Below are 11,031 nucleotides of genomic sequence, written 5' to 3'. Positions count from 1 at the left end.
AGCCAAGACATTAAAGAGAGATGAGTGATGTTTTGGGCATCCAGGCTCAGACACACTGAGGGATGTGTGTTTGAGGCTCAGCACTCTCTGACAGTGCAGGGGACTGAAGGACACCTAGGAATGTGCCTGTTGGAAACCAGCTATCACATCCACACTGTTTACTCTCAACAAACACCTGGCAAAATCAGGATTTTAATAGCAGCATCTTTGGTTTTTCCGAACGAGAGGCTCTTCAAAATCAAGGTTTTCTCAAGGGGCTTTTGATACACAAGCCAGAGGAAAACCTCTGCATCCAACCACCCAACATCTACTCGTGCATCGGGACACGTGGGAGCGCTGCTGTCACTGGGTCGGCGTGATGCAGAACCTCTCCCTCCATCAGAGGCCCTGGGATGAAGCCTGCAGGTCCTGTGTGGCCACAGGCCATTCCCTCCCAGCCATGGTGGGTGCAGGACTCTGCCTTGCACTGGGACAAGCAGACAATGTGGCTTGAGAGACACTGGCATGGAGGGCCTTCAGCCAAGAGCTGCTTTTGCAGACCAGCACCGTGCTCCAGCACAGCTGGAATCAGAGGGATTATAATAACCCCTGGGTCACTTCACATCAGTTTGTCTGGGGAGTGAACTCTGCCAACAGCAGCTCCAGCAAGTGCTCAGCCCTTTCTTTCTCCTTTCTTTCCTCTTTAAAAGCTCTCTTCCTCCCTGCTCTTCCCTTGCTCCCTGCCCACCTCCCCGCAGCCTCCCAGAAGCGCTGGCGTGTTTTTAACCCAGGCATGAAACAATCCCACAGCCACAGATTGTGATGTTTCAGATAACATACGGAGAATGTAAATCCTGTCAGCAAGTGCAACAGCCATAAAAGGCTAAAATGGATTCCTGCGGATTAGAAATAAAACACAGAAAGGGCCCTGTTCTCTCACTTTCCTCCCTCCTCCACCTCCCCCAGCCCTCCCTCTCCTCACTCCCCTTAAAACTCGCCTGGAAATGCAAGGGGTGGGATTTTAGGTTTTTTGGGGGGGGGGTGGGGTTTTTTTTTTCATCAACTTAAAAGAAAAATAAAATAAAATACATTCCAGGAAAAGGACTGCTGCTAAGAAAACTAAATCCAGAAAATGCTTAAAGATGTTTTAATGACTTAAACACAGGGCTGGGATTGTGTCTAAAAGTTTCCACATTTAAGGGGGAAAAAAATAAAAAAGCCAATTCACTCTGAAATGTGTGTGTCCCCCCCCCTCACTGCTGCTGTATTTCTTTCTGGAACCATCTGATTTAAGCAGAGGGTGATTAACACGGCCAGTGCAGACAGACACGAGCCCACGGTTAAGCACGGTTTATGCTCCTGTTCCAAACCGGAGAGGCACAACCGAAAACACTCCTAAAACTAATGGAGTCCATGTGAGGGGGGTCCGGGGGCTGTTAACAAGCAGCTGACAAGTTTCTGCTCCAGGAATTAGACCCTCATTTAGGGGGAGATTAGCAGAAATCTTCCTTCTAATTACAGCAGGGTCCCTGCTCCATGTTTGCTGCCCATGCAGAGCCGGGCCCCGCAGCCCAAGGAGGGTTCCAGAGCCCTGGGATAAGGCAAGCTCCCGGCTGAAGCCACCCCATGTAATCTGTCACGACCAGAGGTTGTGCTGTGGAGGGCTTTGGCTGCTGCTCTGCTGGGAAGGGCTGAATCAAACCCTTTCAGGGAGCAGACAGTGCTGTGGTTCTAGGTCATGGCCGAGGGCAGGGCAGGGTGCTGCAGCTGCCTGCGTTGCGCTCAGCCTTTGGGTATGTCCAAAGGGAGCTGTAGGGAAAGCCCCGTGCTAAAACGTTGGTTTGTGTGCAGAAGCAGAGACAAACCTCCCGTTAAACCAGCGCTGGAGAAGGGAATGCACAGACCAGGCCCTGCAGCAGCAGGAGCATCCCATTTGAGGGAGCAACACTTGGAGCGCTCCAGGCAGAATGTGAACCCCAAAGCTGGGTCGATGCTCTGAGGCTGTATAAAGGGGTAGACAATCAGATAGCCTGATATTTGCCTATTGCATGTTGTTGCCTTATACTTAGACACACACACAAGATGTACCCACAGATAGAGTCGCTCCCCAGAACAACTCAGTGCCTATCAACAGAAGTAGGGAAGCTTTCAGTATCACAGAGCAAAACCATGGCCTGGGTGGGAACTCCAGAAGGTCCCTGTGTCCTCTCTAGAGCCAAATTTCCCACCCCTGCTCCTGCATCCCACCTCTTACCCCCTCGCAATGTCACTCTATCAGTCAGCCTACATCTATAAGATGAGCACCTGAGAGGCCACAATAGGCCAGAAGGGCTGGAGAGAGGAGCAAATCCTGGACATGGTGACTGATGCTGAAGAAACATCCAAAACTTGGACAGAGCTTGGAATCTGCTGAGAATCAAGCCCCAAACAGCTCCTAGCAGCTGCCCTGATGGCCTCCCTCCACCTTCATCCAAGAGCTCATTTCTCTTCTCACTGGGGAAGGGTGGTTGGGGTTTTAGTGAGAACGTGCAAGCGTGTTTCAAGCCCAGGTTTCCATCCAAAAGAGTAGGAGGCCGTAGTCAGACTTCCCAGACCACAAAGACACACTGCTCCACCTCCTTCCAGCCAGTTTCCATTGTATTCTTCCCAGATGAACTTTTAAAGTGTGTGTGTGCAAACGTGCAGGGCTTTACTTCCCTTAAAAATAAAAAAGAAAGGGTAGAGAAAAGGCCAGTGAGCAAGTGAGGCTAGCAGGAGGGTGATAAACCAACCTGTTGCCAAGTTGGGTATGTGCGTGGAACGAGGGAGGGGGAGCTGAGGGGTTTAATCCCAGTTTTTGATAAATAGAAGACATTCTAGTCATAATAAAACATGTTTTACACGTGAGGGGAGGGATAAGGGGGAGAAAAAAGGAAAGTTCTGGCCAGGCACTGCAAGCTCCTGAGCCCAAACAATGAGGTTAAGAAACATAACTGCAACGCATTAGTAAATTGACAATGAAATTGCAGTTACTTCACTGGCTCTTTATTAAATAAACACGGCGTGCACTGGACCTGTCTGCCCCGGAGGTATTTGTGCAGGTTCGTGTTACTAACTCAACACGCTGCTGAGGCGCTCGCAGGGCTGCACACCCCCAGTGCAAACACATTCCAGGGCAGCCCATGCAAGGTGGGGCTGACCTCGCTGCTCCTGTGTCCCTCTTTGCCTCTCGTGTGGAGCCCGGGGTTTACAGCCACCACAGCCCTTCATCCCCAGGCACGGCTCCTTTCGGGACCAGCTGAGAACACTGCACGTGTGAACACATGTGCTAAGAGCACACGTATGGATGAGCTCTCTCCCACACTCTCACCCCTGGAAAACAGCCTCTTCTCCCAGGACTTCACACACCAGCTCATGGTGGCCCCAGCTCTCTCAGGTCTTCACTCCTGATCAGCAACCAGCCCCTCCGACCTATTCACAACCCCAACAACTACGACAAAGCAATCTCACAGCCTGTGGCAGCATCCCCAGTTCAGACCAACAGCCGTTTACCCCTTGCTACAACCCCAAGTAGCAAACATCACCGCTTCCCCTCAGTGGCTGCTACACCTCTCACACAGGGGTGATCCACAGCTCATCTCTACCCCTGTCCTCGAATAGATAAACCCATGACCATCCAATGCTATGGCTACAAGTGGTAGTTACCATCCACAGCAAGAAGCTATTGCATCTGGGGACAGAGCTGCAACTCGCATGAAAGGTGAAAAGTCACCTTCCCAAACCTGCCCCTTTTGCTGCGCTTAACATCCATACATAGCCCAGGCAAATGCCGGTGCCACTGGCACAGTGGGATAATCCATCCCAACACACAGGCACATGCTGGAGACAATGGGAACTCGGCGTGTTCAGCACCTTTCAAGGCCTTGAACCGCTGCCAGTGTCCTTTGGAGACGCGCCAAACCAGTCCATGAGATGAGAATGATAGAGATCCTCAGCGGCCCACGGGGTCTGTAACAAGCTGTGCTACTGGTGGCTTGCATGGTCATGACATGCTTTTGCCCTTGTTGTAAGACATCCCTCCTGTGGAGCCAGGTTTTCTCGGTGAGGAATTCTGTTCCTGTCTGCAAGCAGAGTGAAAGGGCTTTGCTCCTCTCTCAGATGTGACCAAAGCAAAAGGAAGCAGTGGGTTAAGCATTTTCTTGCTCCCGCAGTCACCAAGGATTTTATGGGAAAACATCAGACTTTCACAAAGGTAAAATACAGAGTTAGGACCTAACGAATCATGTGGGAGAGAGAATGCACCTGTGTCTAATTCCATCCAACTCCTTTTCACCTCGACTTGGTATTTCCCAAGCTGCTCAAACCTTCATGCAGAAAAGAAGTCTGATGCAATGAGAAAATCCACCAAAATCCAGTTTTCCTGGAGCTATGTCTTCAACATCTTCTACACGAACCTGCGCCTTGGAACAAGAGCAAGGCCACCCAGCACGTGCTGAGCAGCCTTCCTGCAGAGGGAAACCCAGGGCAAGTGGGTGAAGAGGAAGCAGAGATGCAGCCACTGATAGGAATTTTAGGAACATGGAAGAGGAGATGGACCTTTTGCATTCATTGACACAGAAGACAGCAGATGAACAGACCACTGTGAAAGCACAGTACAAGAGCATGATGTAGCTTTACTAAATCTAAGTGCCAAGGACAAGGGTAGGGATGCACTGCAGAGCACTTACAGTGGGTGTCGGGACCACTGGAGAGTGATGACTTGGGCTCCTCCTCTTTGTCCTTTCTCCTCAGGTGCCAAACTGCATTAAAATCCATCAGGATCAAGCTCAGACCGAGTATTTTCTTACTCATCCTGTTTTTCCATTTGAGCAAATGGTGTTGTTGGCACATCCAGCCTCTGGAAGGACTTACACCAAGGAGGGGGAGAGGCAGCAATTTCTCACATTGTTTGGGATCCTTAAAGCAAGACTGAGTGTCCCCGGGAGCAGAGGCTCCAATTCCACAGGGCCTGTGGGAATCCCTGGCCAGAGGGATCAGCCCAGCGCTCCAAGGGATTCCCTCTGGCCTTGCAGCTGAACATGGAATCACAGAGACATCTCCTGCCTTGCCAAAAGCAGTTTTAATTTTGCATGGGAAGGAAAGGGAGAGCCTTCCACTGTCATTCAGATGGACTGGTGGATTTTTAGCCCTTTTTAACCCAACTTGTTGAAGCCTCCAAGTTTCCCTCTGGAAATTCCATCCTGGGATGGTTTTCTCTTTGAGTTACTTTTTGCAGACTCCTCAGGTGCAACCCAAAAGCATTCAGGATTGAAAAGCTCTGCAAATTTAAGTGGATGCAAACAGGAAGATGCCCTGTTCGTACATTCAGGCTGCCTTTGACAGGAGGCTGTTGAACAGGAGTCAAGCCTGGCTGTGGATGGGAGGAAAGGTCTCCCAGAGAAGAAGGCTCTGCCCCGTGGTGCTACTTGTTCACAGAGATGATTGAAATAAAACCTAAGAGCAAAGCAGTACTGTATGGATCTAAAGATTGTTTAAAGCATACAAACATTGCACAGGGTCCTGAAAGCCTCTATTTCCTACAGCTGTTAACACAGTAAGTGCCAGATTCAGGGAGCCCAATACCCTTCTCCAGTGGGATATTGGAACATTCAGACCAGCAAGGGGCAGTGACATGGCAGCATCAGCCTCAGCTTTCTTGTTAAGTCACCTTAACTAAAGCAGCATCCAGCACTGGTGGCCAACTTGTAAGCCTCCAGCAATAAAACCAAGAGTTGGAAGAGCTTGGGCCAGCAGCTCATCTTCTCTTTCCACAAACAGAAGCATGGAGCACTTGGGTTTATTGCTCACCTTGAGCAGATCCCAGCACACACAGCAAGTCCATGGGACATGAGGGCTGACCAGCTCTTTAAAGGGTTCCAACCTTTTCCTATTTGGGACAGGGTGAAGAGGTCCACTAAGAAACTCATACCCTTTGTGTCTAAGTCATAAGAAAGGGAGACTGTAAGACACACTTTACAGCCAGTTACATCAGTCGCTTCCCTCCTTCCCCATCCATGCAGGCGGCTTTCCGCATCCTCTGTTCCTCGCAGTGGTTTGCCCCTGCCTTCAGAAAGCCCCCACCTTCCCCTTCCCCATTTTCTAGGCATTCACTTGACATCTGGCAAAGAGGGATCAGCCACTCTGCAATGAAATCTTACCCTGCCTCTTTTTCCAGCCTGTCTGACAGAGAACAAGTCAGCTGTGGGCCTCAGCGGCAGTTTAAACACCCCCGGTCCAGCAGGTCAGGCCATTTTAGCATATGTACCTTTTATTTGTAGCAGACTGTTAATAATTAAGTGATGCCTTTCATACAGACATTTACAATAATTTAACCTTGCCCTTGCTGTGTAATTTATTCTTTGCAGAAGCCAATAAAAATAAAGGCCCCATATTTCGTCTCTCTCTCTCATTCTCTGTACATATATATAAATATATATACACATATACATCCATCCAGAATAGTGTAATAGGTTTCACATATTGTTCCATAGGTATCATTAGAGTAACAGAGCCAAGTGTCTCAGTTCATATGACTCTCTTTATAGGTGCCTTATAATCCACATCAAATTGAGTTTATGTTTCCTCTCCATCCCCTGACTCTAAAACAGGGCGAGGAAGGGTTCTCTCCCTCCCTTTTTCTCCTTCTTCCTTTTAGTTCCAGTCCTCACTGCATCAAGTTCAAAACCTGCCATGGGTGGTAAAGACCAGTCTTTAAAGAACCCAACAACTACTGAACTGGACATCATTTGTAATATCTTACCTCTGAGCATGACAAGTATTAAAGGCTCCTGGAAAGAGGTTTGGGCAATGTCCATAGCAGACAAGTATCAAATCACTTGCCCAGGGAGGAAAACCCTTCCCAAGTTTGTGAGTCAGCCACTGCTCTCATTACTAAAGGCACAGAACCAGCAGGTAAGTGGAATAGGAGCAAGGGAAGGGACTAAAACCAGAGATTTATTTCCTTCCAAAAAAAAAAGGAGAGAGGAAAAAAGCACAGGGCCGGGGGAAAAAAGAGCCAAAAGCGGTGCTATTGGCTTTGCTTCCACAAAGTCCTAAAGAGGCTACACAGAGAAACAAAAGACAAATATTTTCCCCTGAAGAAACATTAATAAAAACACATTTATTAAAGCACAAGAAATTCCGTAACACTTCAGAGACCTGATGCTCTGGGAAGAGCATGGTTGGACCCAGCGTGTGCCCAGGCAGGCTCCCACAGGAGCTGGGATTCCACTCCACATACAACCAGGGCCGCCAGCACAGCCCAGCCCAGCGGGGTCTGGTCCAGGCAGCCATGGGAAGGGGCCTGGAACTGCAGCTGGGTTATTCTTGTGCTCACAAGGCTCAGCTTTACCAACCTGCTCTGGAAAAGCTCCTGCATTAGATGTTCCACCTTCTTAAAGGCAACAGTGCCATGCAGTGAACACACTCGGGCTATGTTGAGGAGGCTAAGACACAAACAGCACTATGGATCTCTTACCACATGTGGACACACTTCCCCCAGGCCATATAACGCTGCAGAAAGTTCCCACTGAATCCCAGGCACAGCTTTTGCCAGGGTCCATTGGAACAGCAGCTCCCCAGGGACATGAAAGCCCATCTGCTTTGTTACAGTCATTATTCCCTGGTGTGGTGGGGGGAGAGGGGCAGGAACAACACAGCTACTGGTCCCAGTGCGTGGTGGCCAGCGGCACACGGCTGTCTGGTCCATATGAGGTGATGGAAAACTTTCCCCAGCATCAGGTGTTGCTGCTGAGTGTGAGCTGCTCCAGTTACACTCTCGGCAAGTGTTATAAACACACAGGCACAATCTAAATATTTATGGCACATGAAATCTCCCGTCTGCTGTTCCTCAGCACAGAGAGAAGAGAGGAGGGAGGGTGGGAGGGTGAATGAAGAGGTGATTATTGCGCAGGGGCTGTAAAACCAAAATATGGCATCAAGATGTCCTCAGTCCCCAGAACAGACACCACAGAGAGGGGCTGGGTGTCAGCTCCTGGAGGTTGCCATGGGCAGGGGGCAGCTGGCCCAAGCCACGGGCTAAACACTGCTGTCACACCAGATGGAACACACGGCCCTGGTTTCGTGGCCTCCCTTTTCCTCTCAAGCACCTCCAGAGAGACCGATTGTTTCAGCCCATGAAACATTTCTGGGATGCGAGGGTCTGGAGCAGGCTGGGAAATGATTTCCCTGCCCTTGACAAAAGTTATGATAGAATTTGTTTTCTTATTCTTTCTATTTTTGCTCAGATCTCGGGGGATTTTGTTAAAGGCTGAAAAAAAACCAAACCCAACACAACCACACAACAAAAAAAGAGACCTAGACTGGGGAGTTCAGTGTGTTTCTGGAACAACTGCCCACTGATCCAACCCATAAAGTGCTGAGGTTCTGGGGTGATGGGTCTGTCTTGCCAGAAGGGAGCTGCTTTAGGAGAAATGCTCCACTTTGCAAAACCTGGGAAGCCACCGTTGCCCCAAAAGGCTCCACCAACAGAGACCCTGTCTGCACAGGACCCTGGTGCTAGCAAAGGCCATTTCAGCCTGTTCCACCACCACGGCAGGAGCCAAGGATAAGGTGCACCCATGGATGTGGTTGGGAAGCTGGACACCCCACCAGCAATCGGGTGGCTCTGACTGCAGGCTTGGTTATGTCCAGCTGGAAAAGTCCCTGCTGCAGGAGTTGGAGCTGCTACTTGCTACGTTCCAACAGACCCACTGATTTCTATCAGGAAGGGTGACACCACAACAAGCAATAGTTTTCCACCTTCTGATGAGTTTGGTTTCTGGCTGCCAGAAACCTAAGAGAACCAGCAGATGGGAATCTGTGGACTGCTCTGTTTGCAAGCGAGAGCGTTCAGTTAAGGTGGGGCCCCCCAGGTTATATTTAGCTCGGCACAAATAACGGAGCAAAAGCTTTGACGTTTTTCCTGAACCAGTCCCAGGACCAAATTTAAAAATCTGGGCAATTGAAACTCCCACCAGGAATTTATAGAACCTTTCACCTTGATTTGGGCTGGCTTTGGGGAGTCTGAGCACAGGCTGGTGCCAGCAATGGGGGGATGAGCAGGCAGGAGGGCAGGGTATGGCTGAGGTGAGCTATGCCCACTGAGACCTTGTTCTGGCCAGAGCTTGGGCTCGGTTTCTCCTCAGCTCTGCTCTGCACAGCTGCTGAACAGCAACTCCTGACTTCAAGAGAGGACTCCAGTGCCTCAAAGGGCTGATGCTGCTGTTGGCAAATGAGAGTAAACAGCCAACTTCCACATCCCCGGAACCGCCGGCACGTCGATAATCGCTCAGGAGAAAGTCTTAAGTGGAGCCGGGCCTTAGGAATAACAAAGCCAGGGCACGTTCCCGCTGGCACACCCAGGTGGATGTTTACACTCACACCCACAGAGGCGCCAACCCCAATCTCCTTCCATTGCAGCGCCAGGCCGGGCTCTGCCAGGCTTCCAAAGGCACAGCGCCGCCAGCCCTGCCGAGGAATTTTACTCCCAGAAGGCTGGGAATGTTTTCCGTAGGAATCCACGGCTAAGAAAGGTGTTAGTTTCCATGTTTCGCATGTATGAAGTGAGACATCATCTACGGCTGCCATGCCCTAAGCCATGCAACATCGCTGTCAAAAGCTGGAGCAAAGGGACTGACATCAGTGGAGACTTACGGACTCACCGGCTCGCTTGTCAACGAGGGAAGGGGGAGCTTTGGAATTCCTCATATCACAGAGTTCCAGGCTCTCTCATTTAAACCTCTCCAATGCCTCTCTACAGCCAGCCCAGGGAAACAAAGCACCTTCCTCTAGGGACAGCTCAGAGGACTGCACAGCCAGAGGTAAAGCTACTGTGGATGTTAAGAAGCCTCCATACTACCCTGTGTCCCAACTCCCACCTCAGAAAGCCAAAAATCTCCAGCTCAAACTAATAGACACATCTGCCAACAACTTCTTTTAATTTTTTGGAACTACTCTATAGATTATTTCGTTGCCAAGAAAAAGAAGAGATATTTATGATGGTAACTGAAAAGCCTTGAAATTCCAAGTCAGACCCTCAGTGGTGTAAACTGGAGCTGCTCCAGTGAGTCAAGGGGATGCTGCCAGTTTACACAGGTTGAACTGGCTCTCCAGTTTTATCTACCTGGCTCTCCAGCACACACAGACAACTAAAGGTAGCTCACTGAGGTGCTACTCTATGAATATCTGCCACTCTTGAGTCATCCAGTTGGAAAAGAAACATAAAGGCACACATGCAGAAGTAAAACCAGGTATTTGCTCCTACCTTGACCTCAGAGGGAGATGGTGCTACAGCTTCAGCAGGAAAACAGGAACTAAAGCTGGAGGAGCAGAGCCTGCTGATGCCATGTCAGGGAGCTTCCCTGAAGGCACCATGTCTGGCCTGTAAAGGAGAAATAAAAAGCTTTAGTTTGCAATAGGGTTGTGAGTATTAAGACCTGACAGGACAGGGAGGTGTTTTAATACCAAAGCCAAAGGAGCACAGGGGAGTTCTAGAGATACAGAAAACATGTACTTAACATTTAGCAGGTGCTAAGGTTTATATAAAGGGCAGCTCAATGAATTTCCCTACTCTCCTGTCCTGAGGTTCTTCACAAAGTTTCCCCAGGTGGGTCTCATTCAGAATCAGGGCCTTATTTGACATCAGGGAGGTTCTTTTGATGTGTCAGTCTCCTGCTTTTCATTACAACTGAGACGTCTTTTGAGATGATTAAGGAAATGTGCATTAAATGATGGCCTTTATTCTTAGCCTTTGGAAGTAAAAAAGCAGCATATAGTAAATAGCAAATAGAAGTGCCTTATGGCAGGGTACAGCTGAGGCCCTTCCTGAAACATGGACCAGAGTGTGGTATTAGCAAACACATACACATCTGAGTAACTTTGCTCACAGCAATAGTCCCTATTCTCTTAAAGCCCCGTGACAGGGTGCTGCAGGATCAGGCCCTGGGCACTCTGCACAGCATTTTTACCCATTGAAATGTATCTAATCCCTTAAAAAATGCAAAGCAGTTGTGACCTCCTGGCATCCTGCGAGTT

The sequence above is a fragment of the Pezoporus occidentalis genome, unplaced genomic scaffold, assembly GCF_034315485.1.
Source record: "Pezoporus occidentalis ecotype Australia unplaced genomic scaffold, CSIRO_AGI_Poc_V1 ctg92, whole genome shotgun sequence".
Taxonomy (NCBI): Eukaryota; Metazoa; Chordata; class Aves; order Psittaciformes; family Psittacidae; genus Pezoporus; species Pezoporus occidentalis.
The sequence above is the reverse complement of the archived record's forward strand: the minus strand, read 5'-3'. Positions refer to the sequence as shown.